The sequence below is a fragment of the Theropithecus gelada genome, chromosome 2 (assembly GCF_003255815.1).
Source record: "Theropithecus gelada isolate Dixy chromosome 2, Tgel_1.0, whole genome shotgun sequence".
NCBI classification, from domain to species: Eukaryota; Metazoa; Chordata; class Mammalia; order Primates; family Cercopithecidae; genus Theropithecus; species Theropithecus gelada.
The window spans coordinates 183979188-183996894 of record NC_037669.1 but is presented as its reverse complement, the minus strand read 5'-3'; positions in this window follow the sequence as shown (position 1 = coordinate 183996894).

The following is a 17707-nucleotide window of genomic DNA, read 5'->3' as shown; positions in this document are numbered from 1 at the left end:
CGACTTTAACCTGAGCCATGAAGGATGCCTGGGAGACCATCTAGCAGAAAAGACACGGTAGAAGATTTCTAATGGAGAGAGGAGCATTAGCCAAGACACAGAACTTTGGAAGAACATGGCATTCTTTTATACATAGATGGTGGTGGAGAGAGCACTTGAAGGATGAGGCTTCAGGGAGAGGACAGGCCAGTTTAAAGAATGGAGAATTAATTTTTGGGTAAAATGAGGTCCCACGAAAGATTTTAAAGCAGAAAATTGGCATGATGAGACTGAACATTAAAAGAATAGCTGAAGATGAAGTAGAGGAAGCAGAAGTGTAGAATACTGGAGAAGAGCAAAATGGAAAATATTTTACAGTGTTCTTAGAAGTAAAGGACGAAAACGCACATGAAGGCAGTAGCAGGGACAACAGGCAGGATCCATCAGTCAGCTTTGGTGATGGCTGAATTAAGAAACTTGACTTCCCGTCTTCATCTCCCATTCACTGACCGAGGCTGTTGACACTAAACTGAAATCAACCCGTCTTTCACCATCTTCTAACATCTGTAACCCCTTTCTCATACCTCCTCCATTCTGTTCTTTCCCAAGTAACAAAGGACTTCATTTTGTTGTTGTTGTTTTGTTTTGCTTTGTTTTTGAGACGGAGTCTTGCTCTGTCGCCCAGGCTGGAGTTCAATGGCACGATCTCCGCTCACTGCAAGCTCCACCTCCTGGGTTCACACCATTCTCCTGACTCAGCCTCCTGAGTAGCTGGGAATACAGGCGCCTACCACCACACCCAGCTAATTTTTTTTTTTTTTTTTTTTTGTATTTTCAGTAGAGACGGGGTTTCACCGTGGTCTCGATCTCCTGACCTTGTGATTCGCCTGCCTCAGCCTCCCAAAGTGCTGGGATTACAGGCGTGAGGCACCATGCCCAGCCCATTTTGTTTTTAAAAACCCTACCAAGTTGTTGATTAGTTGGTTAGTTTCTGGTAAGAAAGACTGTAAGGATTGACTATAATAGTAGAATTTTGAGCACTGGAAATCTAAAAAGTACATTGATTTTTAACAGAACGTTCTTTTATGTTTTCATGAATAAAGCCATCTATACAAGATGCCTCCTTTATTTCTGCATATAGTGCTGTAACAAATCCTGCCTCATAGGCAGTAATGGCTTGTTTCATAGACTGTACATTCCTGGTCACTAAAAACTGTTAGCTTTTTTTGAATAGTATCAGTTTGGACCACAATGCCCTATCATTTTCTTCCCTTCCCAAGATGTCTGTCATAGAAGTTTGATCAGTTTACATTGTGAATAACAATGTTGCCAAATTACTTGCAACACTGGAAAAAAACAGATCAAATAGCAAGATCAATGAGATATAATGGAGCCATAATCTGGTGCTTTGTGTCAGTTGTCCATTAACTGCCAGTCTTGATTGGCACTGTGTTTAAAAATATAAATAATTCTGATAAGTAATGACACCAAGAAATACATTAATAAATGTGAAGTTCAGAGCTTTCTTTTGTGGCTTCATCAGTTTCTTTCCAGCTCCCAAACCCTTACCCTCTTCTGTCTCCCACAGACAACTATTGTTGTCTATTATCTAAGAAGCATGCCATTTAGTCTCCAATGCAGAAGCTGGTCAGATTTTTCTATAGAAAGGGCATTTAGACTCCCAGACAACAGGCTCAATATTAGCTTGAGGTTCTTGTGTGGATGGTTTAAATTAACCCTAAGTTACCAAGCTGTTTTCTATGCCTCAAATGACCACAAGGCATTATTGCAGCACTCAAGAATCTTGAAGTTTTTAGTCTTAATACTTCTACCAATTGTACCAAGTTCTGCAATCAAGGAACAGAGGGGAAAATCAGGTTCTGCAGAGGGTCTTTTCCAATCAACATTTGTTGAATGCTGTTATAAACCCAGCAGTATTCAAGATAAAATGGAATGGGAAGTAAAAATAAACCAAACTGTATATACACACAAGGAGCTTATTGTCTTGTAAGGAAGATACACACATACACCCCTGACAGAGATATACAATAGTATTGGAAGGATGGAGCAGAAGGGACAAAGTTAGGAGACATTTGAAAGATAGATTCAACTGGATTATGATATATGCTTTTTGACTGAAATGCATTAAACATTTCCCTAAGTAGGTACTTTGCTAAGCCCTTTGCATGCAAAATCATGTCTAATCCTCACAATAACTCTATAGCATGGGTATTACTATCCTCACTTACTTACAAATGAGAGAACTGAAGCTTAGAAAGAAAGGATAGGCAGCTTTACCAAGGTTTAAAAAAGGGGATAAAGTTGACATTTAAGCCCAGTTATGTCTGATTCCTAAGTCTGCCCTCTTAACCATGATGCTATATGACTATATGACTTTCTGGTGCTTTGGGGTATCTCCCCTTGGAGATAAATATGTGGCTGAGTTTTCAAGTGAAGGCAATTACAACAATGATGGCATGTTTGCCACACAGCAGAGCAACCCCCATGCTCAGTTTTTAAAATTCAGTAAATGAAAAGTGAATCAGTTCCCCTGAAAAATGAATGATTTTATTTAGTTGAAATACACTTGATTTGGGAAAACAGAAAAACTTTAAACCCGTTTTGTTGAAAATACATGACTCTGGAGAAAAGTTAGCTTGCTCTTTTTTTGAGTCTTGCTTTGTCACCCAGGCTGCAGTGTAGTGGCAAGATCTCGGCTCACCGCAACCTCTGCCTCCCAGGTTCAAGCGATTCTCCTGCCTCAGCCTCCTGAGTAGCTGGGATTACAGGCGCATGCCACCACGTGCGGCTAATTTTTGTATTTTTAGTAGAGACGGGGTTTCACCATGGTCAGACTGGTCTCAAACTCCTAACCTCTTGATCTGCCCACCTCAGCCTCCCAAAATGCTGGGATTACAGGTGTGAGCCACCACGCCCGTCCACTATTCTAAACCTTCTATTAATAAGGATTCATTTAATTCTCATGATAGCCCCATGACATTGGTACTGTTTCCCCTCACTTTATAGACGAGAAAACTGAGGCAGAGAGAGGTCATGTTACTTTCCCAAGGTCTCTCATCTTGTAAGAGCTGTACTTGATACTTGAACCCAGGCTGGTCTGATGTTAGAGTCACGACCACTAAGACTGCTGCATCTATTTCCAGTTGATGATGAAAAAACCAGAGCTACTGGACCCTTATTTGGAAGCTAACCTTGACTCTAGTTTCTAGAACCAACCATATTTCGTTTGGGGTTATTTTAAGGAAGCTTAAGTCAGTAGCTCAGGTTCATCTTGCTCTGCCCATGGACTGTTTCAGTTTTGGGAATCAGACTTTTCCTTTCTTCCTATAACTAAGCCCTTTACCTCTTGGGAAACTTTCTCTTCTTGGGCCCTATTCCCTTATAACCAGTAAGAGGCTCTGCCAGAATAATTTTTCTAGGAAGCAGGCCTGCAAGGCTCAAAGCACTGCTTGCTCTTGTTAATCCTCAACCTGCCTCTACGTTTATAATAAGCCCTAGAAAGATGGCTTAGGTTCTGCTACTCACTTACAGATTCCTTCTTGAATCCAGTTCCTTCCAGATCTCTAGTCATGCTTTGCATTCAGGTTAGCCTTCCATTGTAATGTCTCAGGCAACCTTGGGGCAGCCCAAGATCTCATGTTAAGTCCCTTGGATGCCAGTTTTTGCTTGGATGCCTCTTGTCGCTTCCCGCTATGATTTCTGTGCCACACCTTCTGAATGAAAGCATTTCCTAGAGCTGCTTCTCTCCTCCCCACCTCTCAGGTATCTATGCCAGCTACCTTAGGTGGATCTAAACCCGGTGTTCAGACTCATGTAGGCAACTCTTTGATGTCATACATTTTAACATAAATCACATGAGAGGGAGAAGGTGTAGGGGAAGGAAAAGAAGGAAAGGGTGTGAGGGGAGAGGCAAGAAGGAGATACAGAGGAAGAAAATGAAAGACTGAAGAGAAGGAATCAGGAAAGGAACTAGAGAGGGGGAGATAGAAAAAGAGTGAGGAAGAATAGGGGAGACAATGGGGAGAAAAGAGAAGAGAAAAATGCAGTCATGCCTTTTTAAAAACTAGAGTTGAAAATAGAAGAACACAATTAATCCTTCCCAGGTAGCAGATACTGTCTTTCCAGTCACCCAAGAGAAGCAAAATAGTCACAATGACTTCAAAATTCCCACAATTAAACTTGAACAAGTTGTGGAATTGTTTGACATACAGAATCCAAGAAGGGTTTCTCTTTGAGTGTTGTCACTACACATTAGACTTCGTAGATTGTCCTTTCCCAAAGGAGCCTTTTTACCTCTGCTTGAATTTTAATGTTCTGTTGGGGAAAATTGTCTTATTTCCACCATTCTCACAAACAGTAGCAAGTATTTTGGTAAATAAAGGAAATTTAAACAGCCTGGGGAGTGCCTATGCAATGACAAAACCAACAGGCAATCTGATAAAAAATTTAATTCATCAAGCTTATTTATTGATCCTTTTATTCATTTGTTTGCTGAGCATCTGCTAGTGCAAGACAAGGTATGCATGTGATGAGATCTTTAGCTGAACTCATGTTTTATCTGCCTTCAGAGAGACTTCAAGCTATTTTAGGATAGGGGACTTCACACAAATAATTACAACACAAGATAAGAAGTGATAACATGAGAAAGTGATATGGATCCTTACGAAGGGAAGGCAAAGCTCTGTGGCTCACACCTGGAATCCCAGCACTGTGGAAGGCCAAAGTAGGAAGATCACTTGAGATCAGGAGTTCAAGACCAGCCTGGGCAACATAGTGTGACACTGTCTCTACAAAAAAATGAAAATAAAAATAAATAGCCAGGCACAGCAGCCTGCCTTGGTAATCCCAGCTACTTGGCAGGCTGAGGACAGGGGATCTCTTGAGATCTGGAGTTTGAGGCTGCAGAGGGCAATGATCAAATCACTTACTCCCATCTGGGCAAGAGTGAGACTCTCTCAAACTTTTTAATAAAAAGAAAAAAAGGAAGATTGTTTTTGGCTAGGAAAACAAAGGTGACACTTGAGTGAACCTTCAAGTTCACTGACGTTGAACAGAATGTCATAACCCCACCAGGGGAAGGAACACAGTAAGAATAAAGGTCAAGTAGCAGAGAAGAAAAGTACATGCTCAAGGAGGGAGTCTTATTCTGAAGAATTGCTTTTAGTTTTATTAGCATATTTAAATTGTGTTAGGAAGTTTGAGATGGTATAGCTTACTGTAGTTCTTCATTTTTCTTTCTGTTTATAATTAGATCTCACATTTTCTATTCTAAGATGTTTGATAAATTTCTTGGGCTCTACTACTTGTAAATGAGATAAAAGAATCATATTGTTCCCCTACACCGGATGTTTGTTAAACAACATGAGTACCCATTCCTTCACTGGGGGCCAAGGTAATTCTGAAGTGACAGTTTTTCAGGGGCTTAAAAAGATCAAGCAAAAGTGTGGATTTGAGAAAGAGACTCATTCTGCGAATGTTTATTTAGTGACCATAAAGGTTCTGTCCTAGGGATACACAGGTGAGTAACAAATGTGAAGTGCTTATAGTTGGGACAAGAAGTCAAGTATCTTTTATAAACGATGCTGCCGTAAGAGCTTGGTGGGAGGAATGGTTACTTTCAGCTGCGGGCAGTGTTGTAGTGAGGAAGCCTTCACAGAGGAAATTGCTCAAATCTCGAAGATGCTGTGGCAGATGGATTATCTGGCCACCCTCGGGTAATGGTGAATACAGCCCAAGAAGACAATGCAATGGTGATGCTCAGGCAGTTCAGAGGAGCTGCTGTTCACTGCTAGCATTCCATGGAGGCTCTTCCTAGAAATGGGCTCCTGGCTGGGCGCGGTGACTCACGCTTGTAATCCTAGCACTTTGGGAGGCCAAGGTGGGCAGATCACGAGGTCAGGAGATCAAGACCATCCTGGCTAACACGGAGAAACCCTGTCTTTACTAAAAATAAAAAATAAAAAAATTAGCAGGGTGTGCCTGTAGTCCCAGCTGTCCGGGAGGCTGAGGCAGGAGAATTGCTTGAACCTGGGAGGTGGAGGTTGCAGTGAGCCGAGATCACACCACTGCACCCCAGGCTGGGTGACAGAGCAAGACTCCATCTCAAAAGAAAAGAAAAAAAAAAAAAATGGAAATGGGCTCCTGTGCAGAAATGTCCCCAAGTAGTGACAGCTCGGAATTTGCTTGGTTTTGATGTTGTAAATATTGACTGCTTTAAGAGAATTCTGTGTTCAGTCAGCTTACTTTTAAAACCTTTCATTATGGAGAATATTAAACATATACAAAAGAAAACAGAAGAGTATAATAAGCATTCATCATGTACCCACTATCCAGTTTCAACAACTATCGTCTCATGACCAGTTTTATTTTCTCTATGCCCCGATTTCACCTCTTCCCCTTCCACGTTATTTGTTATTATTATTATAATTATTATTTGAAACAGGGCATTGCTCTGTCATGCTGGCTGGAGTGCAGTGGCATAATCCTGGCTCACTGCAACCTCAATCTCTCTTCCATGCTATTTTAAATCAACTCCAGCCATCAGACTATTTTCCTTATTAATATTCCAGTGTGTCAGGAAGGGGATCATCACACACGGGGTCCTATTGTGGGAAAGCGGGGGGGAGGGATAGCATTAGGAGATATACCTAATGTAAATGACGAGTTAAGGGGTGCAGCACACCAACATGGCACATGTATACATATGTAACAAACCTGCACGTTGTGCACATGTACCCTATAACTTAAAGTATAATAATAAAAAATGAATAAATAAATAAATAAAAGCTCTTGGGAAAAAAAAAAATTCCAGTGTGTGTCTCTAACAGATACTTTTTAAATCACTCTTTTTGGTAATGTAGTTTATATTAAGACAATTTAAACTCCTTTATTGCTATTTTGATTATGTAAGTAACACATTATCACTATGGACAAATCAGAATATACAAATAAACAAAAAGAAGAATCTGATAGTAACCCATATTCCTATTACCTAGAGAGCATTGTTGTTTTTATTTTGTCACAAAACATTCTAGGCATTTTTAATTCATATATAATAGTTGTACGAATTTCTGGAATACATGTGATATTTTTATGCATGCATACAATGTCTAATGATCAAATCAGGGTAAATGGGATGCCCATCACCACAAACATTTATCATCCCTTTGTGTTGAGAGCATTCCAAATCTTCTCTTCCGGTCACTTCCTCCGTGTAGACCACCTCACTACAACACTGCCCCCAGCTGAACATTCCACATTTTGAAATATGCAATAAATTGTTGATAATCGTAGTCACCCTATTATGCTACTAAACACTGTAACTTATTCCTGTTATCTAAGTGTATTTTTGTAGCCATTAACTATTCTAGGTATTTTTCTTATGTATTATTTAAAATAAGCTTGTACTCTACACAGTACATTATATTTTCCCCTTGATATAATTACACACATCCCAATATCATATAGGATGCTTGTGTACTATTTTATTATGTATATTTATCAGATTTATTCCCCTAGTCCCCTATTATTAGGCATTTTGTTTGTTCTCTAAGTTTCCTAAATTTGATTTTTTCGTGATCACTGTCCTTAGCATTCTGTGTTCCTACAGGAGTCTACACATACAGAGCTTCACTGCTCCACTCATCCCGTGCTGACAGGCTTGGAAAGCACTGCTTGACCGTAATACAGGCTGAATTATTGCTATTATTTTTTGATACTTAATACCTTAGAAAGTTACTTCTTGGTATTTAAGTTAAACCATTTATAATATGTTCTATTTTGACTTATTTTTTCAAAGGTCTTGCTAATAAACTAGTTTATCTTCAGATAGAGAAAAAACTGCAAGATAATTTTTTATAATTTATATTTGTGATGAACTGACCACAATAATATAGATGGAATGGGCTCATGATGTGGCATTTTCAATTTACTTGTAGTCTAATTCTTGAGAAAGCATTTTAAAATGAAAATTATCCATAAATTAATATGGAGTCAACAATGTTTGTTCTTTCCTCATAGCCACGTTCAGAAAGAAATTGTTTTACTATTCTAGATTTGCACACTTTTTAAAATAATTTATTGAGGTATGCTTACTGTACAATAAATTGAACCCTCTCAAAATGTAAATTGGGTGAATTTTGACATATGTATGTTTGACATATGCTCCAGCGAGACCACTGCCACTCTCAAGATTCAGGATCTTTTCATTACACACACATTTTCCTCTGTTTCTCTGATCTGTGCTTAGTTTTTTAATTAAAAAATGTCTTAATTCAAAGGAACGTTAGGGCTACAGAAAACCTGTAAGAATTATATTATTAAAAACTCTCATATAACCTTCCACCTTACTCATCCAACTATTGTTAATATTTTGTCATATTTGTTCACCTTCCTGCCCTCCATCCAACCATGCCTAAATAAGTCAACATGTATTTTTAAAGAACAAAGACTGCGTCATTACCAAAATCAGAAAATTTCACATTGATGCAATATAAATATATGGTACACAGTTTGTATTCAAATTGTACTGACTTAACACTGTACTTTATAGCAACTTTTGTTCTCCCAAGCCAGGTTTCAATTCAGAATCTCACATGCATTCAATAGTCGTGTCTCTTTAATTGCCTTTAATTTGGAAGTTCCTCTCTTGCTCTCCGTTTGTGGCATTAACATCTTTTTTTTTTATACTTTAAGTACTAGGGTACAAGTGCACAACATGTAGGTTTGATACATAGGTATACATGTGCCATGTTGGTTTGCAGCACCCATCAACTCGTCATTTATATTAGGTATTTCTCCTAATGCTATCCCTCTCCCAGCCCCCTACCCCCAACAGGCCCTGGTGTGTGACGTTTCCCGCCCTGTGTCCAAGTATTCTCGTTGTTCAATTCCCACCTATGAGTGAGAACATGCAGTGTTTGGTTTTCTATCCTTGTGATAGTTTACTGAGAATGATGGTTTCTAGTTTCATCCATGTCCCTGCAAAGGACATGAACTCATCCTTTTTTATGGCTGCATAGTATTCCATGGCATTGATGTTTTGAAAAGTAGGGACTTGTGTATTGTAGAATGTATTTCAATTTTTACTGGTCTGATTGTTACCTCGTGATTTGCTATAATTAGGTAATTTTAGCAAGAATAGCAGATAAGTGATGTCTTGCACTTCTGAAGGCATCACCTCAGGATACAACTAATATCAGTTTATCCCATTATTGGTGATGTTGGCTTTGGTCACTTGGTAATGGCAGCTATCTGTCAGATTTCTCCACTGTAAAGGTCCTCTCTTTTCCCCTTTGTAATTAATAGGTAATATATGGATAATTACTTTGAAAAGTTACTAATATCTTTATCCTAATAAAATTTTTCCATTGGTAAATTGGTTAAGTGATGATTCTTGCTTGAGTCAATTATTTGTGTCAGGATTGCAAAACAGTTTTCCAATTCTTCTATTTCTTATCCATTTATTGCCTGGCATCCTACCATATAGAAGTTTTCTTTCTTCCTCCTTTGATTTGTTTCTTTCTTTGTTTATTGGTTTGTGTGTTTTTATGGACTCTAGATTCCTTTTTACTGAATATGTCATCAATTCTTACCATTTTTCATTGCGATGCTCAAATTTTGCAGTTTGGCCAATAGATGTCCCATCAAACTGGCTCTTGTGTCATGTTGATAGATCTCTCTCCTTCTGAACACTTTGTTATTCTCTAGGATGAGATGCCCTTCCTGCCTAGTCCTGGTTTTCGACATTTCTCCAAGGATTTCTGATTCCTTTCAGTGGTAAATATTTAGAAACCAAGATCTCAGTGCTAGGTGAATTTTGTGTCTTAAACATTACCACAATATCATTATCAGACCAAACACATTAATAATAATTATCTAATGTCATTATATATCCAGCCACAGTACCAATATCCAATTGTCTCATAAATGTCATAAGTCTCAGTCTACACAGTGTGTTGATTTATATGTCTTTCAAGTCTTTTTTAACTTTTTAACTTTATAGCTTTATTCACTATTTCTCTTTTTGTGTTCTTGCCATTTATTTGTTGAAGAAAGCAAGTTGCTTTTTCTATACAGTTTTGCATAGCCTGGATTTTGCTGGTCAAATTCCTGTGACATAGTTTAACATATTATTTTGTCCTCTGTATTTGTATAAATTGGCAGTTGGATCTAGACCCTTTATCATATTTGGATCCCTCTTCCTCCTCGCCTTTCTCCTTGGGGCAAGACTATGTCATAGGCGGAGTTGCATTCTATCAGGAGACACATAATTCTGTTTGTCTTTCATTCTGTGATGTCAGCAATGCTGATTATCAGTTAGTTCACCTGCAGTTGCAGAATGGTAATATTCTATCATTTCTTCTTCAACTATTAGCTGGAAAGTTGCATAAAGTGGAACTTTCTTCTTTTTCTTGGTTACCTAGTGATACAGTTTATTTAGTAAAGGCAAAATAAATCCTTGAATCTTTCCCTTGACCCATTTTCAAAATAATGAATGCAGTCCCTAGCATTCTCTGATAGTAAAAAACTATTTTCCTTTTTCCTAGTACTCTGAATGCATGATTTTATGCATATTTTATATATTTTAATCCATTGCAGTTATTATCCTTACTGATGTTCAGATTGCCCCATTTGTGGTCAATGGGGGTCTATTGACACTGGCATGTAAGTCACCTGAAACAATCTTAGTCGGTTTTGCTATCTCCCTTGTTATCTAGTATGGCAAGCTATGCCAGGCTTATGTTTGTATTTCCTGCCCTGGATATCAAAGTAACATCTGGGAAATAGAGATGGTTGTTGTTACTGGTTTGATCATTGTTTGTAGGCTTTTTTAGTGGATCTTCAAAAAAGATGGTTCTTCAAAAAAGATGGTTCTTCAAAAAATAAAATATCTCATGAATTCATTGCAATAATTCCAGTTAAGATTTAGTACTACTGATATTTTGCTTAACTTCTCAAACTTATATCTATATCTCCTTTCTCCCTGAAGAAAATTTTACTTCTCAAGGGCACAAGAGATGATAGCATTAGACGTCGCATAATTGCTCATTTGCTTCATCTCACATTACATACAAAGCACTATTAGAATCACAATACCATCACCAATATGATTACTGGGAGCAGTTAGGAACATTTTTCCCCCTGCTCCTTGCAGAGCAGGGCTAACTCACAGGCAGTGGGCCCAGAGTCAGCCTGAAACATTGTTTACAATTACTTTTGTTGTTAGATTATATCCTCTTTAGAGATACACATTCAAATTTATGTGTTTTAAAATTTCTTGTAAGTTTCTCTCTATGCATTTATGTCATCAATAGATACAGAGTAGGTTTATTTACTTTGTTGTTTCCAATTTATAGAAATAGTTATTTTGTTTAAATTGTATTTTAAAGTTATACAATATATTTGTGTCACTCCAAGGTCAAGTCTACAAATAAAATACATTCAAAGGAGTCTACCTTCTAGCTCTATTTCTCCTCTAAAAACCACTTATCCCTTTATAGTTAACCTCCGTTTTTGTTATTTGCTTACACACAAATGGAAAAAGAAACGTCATCCAAAACCCTGGTTGGGATAGTGGTGATAACAGTAATATTAGTGATAGTTGTAGTAATACCATAGAAATATTAGAATGCTGTCTTACATGTATGGTGTGTTACAATTTATACCTTTTATTCCACTCATTGTATCATTTGTATAATAACTCTATGGGACAAATGTTATTTTCATTTTACAAATACAATCATGTGTCATATAATAATGTTTCAGTCAGCAAAAGACCACAGTACAATGTCAGTCTCATAAGATTTTAATGAAGCTGAGAATTTCTATCACCCAGTGAAGTCACAGCTGTTGTAATGTCATACAACATAGCTGTTGTAACGTCACAACGCATTACTCACATGTTTGTGGTGACACTGGTGTAAACAAACTTACTGCACTGCCAGTCATATAAAAGTATAGCACATACAATTATGTACAGTACACGGTATTCAATAATGGTAATAAACAATTATGTTATTGGTTCATCTAGTTACTATACTATATTTTTATCATTATTTTAGAGTGCGCCTCCTTCTACTTACATACTTTTTAAAACTTCACAGTAAAACAGACCCAGGCAGGTCCTGCCGGAGGTATTCTAGGAAGGGTTGTTATTGCCAGAGATGGCAACTCCATGCCTGCTGTTGCTCCTGAAGACCCTCAAGCGGGACAAGATGTGGAGGTGGAAGACAGACACTGACAATCCTGACCCTGTGGAGGACTAGGCTAATATGTGTATTTGTACCTTAGCTTCTAACAAAAAAAAATTAAAGAGTTAAACAAAAATAGAAAATAATAAGTAGAAAGAAGCTCATATAATAAGGACATAAAAATATTTCAATGTGGCTGTGTTTTAAACTGTTTTTATAAGAGTTAAAAAGTTAATAAAAGTTAAAAGGTTTATAAAGTTAAAAATTTACAGTAAGCTAAGGTTAACTTATTAGTGAAGAAAGAAAAAAATTTAAATAAATGTAATGTAGCCTAAGTGTGCAGTGTTTATAAAGTCTACAACAGTGTGCAGCAATGGCCTAGACCTTCACAGTCACTCAACATTCACTCACTGACTTGCCCAGTGCAATTTCCAGTCCTGCAAGCTCCATACATAGGAAGCACCCTATACAGATGTAGCAGTTTTTATCTTTTATGGCATATTTTTTACTATACCTTTTCTATGTTTAGATGTGTTTAGATACAAAAATACTTTCCATTGTGTTACAATTGCCTGCAGTACTCAGCACAGTAACATGCTATACGGGTTTGTAGGTTTGTAGGAGCAATAAGCGTACCATAGAGCTTCGGTATGTGGTAGGCTTTACCATCTAAGTTTGTGTAAGTACATCATAATATTTGCACAACAACAGACTTGTCTAATGCAGGGGTCGCCAGCCCCTGGGCCACAGGCAGGTATGGGTATAGATCTCTCTCCTTCTGAGCACTTTGTTATTCTCCAGGATGAGATGCCTTTCCTGCCTAGTCCTGGTTTCGGACATTTCTCCAAGGATTTCTGATTCCTTTCAGTGGTAAATATATAGAAACCAAGATCTCAGTGCCTCCTGTGGCCTGTTAGGAACCAGGCCGTACACCAGGAGGGGAGCAGCAGGTGAGTGAGCATTACCACCCGAGCGCCGCCTCCTGTCAGAAGAGGGGCGGCCTTAGATTATCATAGGAGTTCAACACCTACCCCTACTGCGGCTCCTTATGAGAATTTAATGCCTGATGATCTGAGATGGAACAGTTTCATCCCGAAACCACCCCCGCACTACCCGCCCCCCCCCAACCACCCATCCATGGAAAAATTGTCTTCCATGAAATCGGTCCCTGGTGCCACAAAGGTTGGGGACCGCTGACCTAATGACACATTTCCCAGAACTCATCCCTGTCATTGATACCTCTCGGGTTCCATTTTTATCTCTGTGGAAATGTGCAGGTTAAACAAGCTACTGTGACACTGTGGGCCACATGAGACTACACATGCCCCAAACTTCCATAACCGAAGAGGATTTCCTGGTGAGGCAGAAGCTGTGTATTATAGAACACAGTGCTGCCCAGTGAAGAAAAGGTATTCAGCTCAGACATAATCAAAAGTTTTTTTTTTTTCCTGCTAAAATTATGAGGGGCACAACCCTTTTCTCTTCAAGCAGCAACTGGGCAGAGCTCATGGGCATCAGGCCCAGCACACAGGCATGGATGCATTGCTCTCAGGACACGGGGGCACGGAACCATTGTTCTCGGGAACCGCCATTGTTCTTGGGATCTACCATTGTGAAGTCGTTCCCACATAAAAACTAATTATTGCCACGGATTTTATTTTAAAATATTAGACAGAATCAAAGCTTCCTAAACAAAACACTTGAGCAAATCTATAAGCAAAACTTAGGACTATTTCTGCTAACTGAAACAAACCTCCCTGTTATGAAGGACTTGATCATTTTATTGCCCCAAGTGTGGCAGAGGACAGTCCAGGGAACACTAAAAGGATTATTACAGCATGAATTATTCTAGAGGTAGCAGCATCGGGACCAACTAACTTCTCTTAGTCACACTATTACCCATTTCTTGGTGATGAGGCAATCAGTAGTGAATGCCAGAACCTCTTTGTATTCAGATTTACATTTCATTTAACCATAGAGAAAAAGGAAATAGTTTTTGTATTTCTTTGACTTAGTTTAGTCAATCTTGATCAAATTATCTTTTGTCTTTATAAAGTCCTAAGTTTACAAGTCTTCTGGGTATAGACACAGATACATATTCAGACTGGTGGGCAGTCCAAATGTGAGAATTTTATTTAAAATCTTGGCCCTCAGCAGCGCAACCACAGATTGCTATACACCTTAGAAAAATTTGACTAAGTCAAGAGTTATTTCTGTCTTACTGAACACCAAGCCTGACACATTCAGTTTCCTCTCCTTTTCTTTAAGCACCACTAAAGAAAAGGTTTCTTTTGATACGATTTATTATGGTACTTTTCAGATGGACAAGGAGTGACACAGGATGGAGGAGCCACATCACACTTCCTTAAGTCAATGTCTTCTCATCAAACTCTCATTGCATGGGAACATAAGTAGTAGGGCTTAGGCTACAAATATAAAGAAATGTCTTCTCAATAAATAATTCCTCCCAGGTGTTAATACCTTCTCCTGAGTTGAAATAAACCTTTGTTTTATGTCTTATGATAGAAATAAAGGTCCTAACATCTTTAAAAACTCAACATACTATTTTCCTTTTCATTCTGCTGAGCTAAAGAAATAAAATGAGTTGTGTGGGGCAGTCATAAGCTGGTTCTGATTTTAGGGCTGACAATATCTAAGACAGATGTCTGGAGTTAGACATCTTAACTTTCTCTGAGCCTCAGTTTTCTCATCTTCAATAGGAAATTGGGAATCTCAGTCCAATAATTTTTTTTTTTTTGCAAAAATCAAATGAGATTACACTCTAAAGGCAATCTGCAAAGTAAATTGCTATAGGAGAATAAGTATTATTATTATTAAGATCAATTCTATTAAGACCAAATATATAGCTTCTAGGTAGCAAAGAGTCCTTATGGTTTGGTGACTAAATGGCCATTTGACTAAAAGACTATCTTCCTCCTCTTTTCTTCCCCATTAGGGGAAGTGAATTTCTTTGGCGGCAACAATGCTCACTTGAAATCCTTTAAAGATTCTCCATTTCCTATGAATCGAGTATAAACTACTCATGTTGCCAAATCAAGACTTTCATAGTACTGTCCCAAACTCTTTTTCAGGACTTATATTTCATTATTTTCATTATACCTAACAAATAAGGTGAACTCACCTGTCTCTGTTTTTGGACTCTACCTTAGATGTCCTTCTGTGAATTTTCTCAAGCTGCTTCCTTAAGCCAGGACACTTTCTCATCCATCTTTCCTTAATTATATTTTCTACCTTCTTAAGGATCATTTTTGAAATAATATTCTTCATGAGGCTAATTCAATAATTGCCTTTGAGACATGAATTTTATTTCCTTTTCTATGTCCTTATTTTTCTTTTCCCATCTCACCAGTCTCTTCCTGCCCCCTGGTTCCTCCCTGTACCCAAATGCCAGCTTAGAGTCTCTAGTTTTTGATATTCAAATGAAAAGACTCCTGTCCCACACTACATGCAGTGAGGTTGATACATTCTACCTTATTTGCCGATTATGGCAGGAGGAAGGATGATGATTTATGCTATCTTTAGTTGCCTATGCTTCTGAATCTATTCCAGATAAATTCAGATAAGTTAGCATAGTTTGTGGTTTGCCTTAGCATAGTACACAAGATGTCCTGGCTTAGCTTCAGACTGCCCCAGGCATGGAATATAGTTTCCTTTCTTTATTTTTCCATGCCCTCCACCCTCAGCACTCCTCAGGCATCACTCACATCAGGGATGTGTGGTGGAGCAGAGGACCAGAGATAAGGAAGGCACAGAGAGAAACAGAAAGCCCTTGAGAGCTACAGGAGGATCCCCTCAAATTCTGAATATTAACTTGCACATATGCTTGATGAAACTCCTAAGGCTGGACATGAGGTATTGGTAGAGGCTTTGAAAGGTTGTGTTTTAGTAGTGAGGCTAAATTAACGCCAGAGTAAATGCTGATCTGTACCCATTGTAACGAAGCTTAAAAGAAGGATTCAGAATAATCGAACCAATCTGCAAGTAATTTAACTGTGTGCTGTAACAAAGACCAACACTCTTTAAAGAAATACAGTTAAGTCCCAAAACCAACAAATACATACACCTGATATCCAATCAAAAATTTCCCAGCATGCAAAATAGAAACATGAAAATATAACCCATAATAAGGAGGAAAATCAATCAATAGAAAAAGACTCAGAAATGACATTGATAATGGGAATAGCAGAGAAGGAACTTGAAATAGCTATTATAAATATTCAAAAAGATATAATAAAACATAAACATGATAAAAATACAAGATATTTTTAAAGTATCTAAACGGAACTTTTAAGATGAAAAATATATCAAAAATGAAAAATGTGCTAGATGAGATTCAGAACCATTTAGACACTACAGGAAAAAAACAGTAAACTTAAAAACACAGCAATATAAACTATCCAAAATGAAACACATACAGAAAAATAAAGACTGAAACAAGTGGACAACTCTTCTGTGAGTGTAGGATAATATAATGGTTTCTAAGATATGTAAATTGGAGTGACAAAGAAGAGAAAGATGAATGACACATAAAAAGATCTGAAGAAAGAACAGCTAAAGCTTTTCCCGTAAAATTTGGTTAAAACTATAAGTTTACATATCCAAGCGTTTCAGTGAACCCTAGGTGGACTATTACACACACACACACATAAATCATAACCAAATTGGTGAAAAGCACATAAAAATTTAAAAATATTAGCAACCAGAGAATACGGAGACATTATACAGAGAGGAGCAAGGATAAAAATTACAGCAGATTTCTCGTTGGAGATGATGTAAGCCAGAAGGCAGTGGAGTGGGATGGGGAAGTCAATGTCCATTTCTACACGCAGAAATGAAACCCTATGAATCAATGAAAGCTGAAAGAATGCATCACCAACAGAACCTGACTACGTACAAGTCCTTAAGGGAAAAATCACACCTTCAATCTGGATTATTTCTCCCTTTCTATGATTGTGTAGTTTCCTCCATCAGACCCTGAAATCCATGTTTTACGCTGGTGGTTCCATGTTACTTCTACCATCAGGTACGACATATGTTGCAGACCTGGCCCCTTATTCTGAGGTCAGATTGGTTAATTTCCAGGATGTAAACCTGTATCTCAGTGTTCCTGCCTTCTAGTCCTGCAGATACACAGAGCCCTCTGGAGGCTGCGCTCAGAGTCATCTTGTTTTACCCTATCGCATAGGCAGGTGATCCCTGCTTTAGGCAGTGTGCATGGGGTCCACACATGGTCCTCTTTTAGATCTGTTCTCTATAGAAACAGACTTTCAGCTATGATGGTTGTTTCCAGATTCAGAGCCCAGCACCCCTGGATCTTGTGCCTCCTTTCCTACCTCCCATCCCATCCAACTTTTCTCTTCCTGGATCCCCTTCTAGGCGAGTGGCACAAAAATGCACCTGGCCACATCAGATTGAAACCTGAGACTCCGCTTGACTCTTCCAATTCCACTCAGTCACTAACGGTTTTCAAATTTCTCTTGAATCTGTCAATTTCT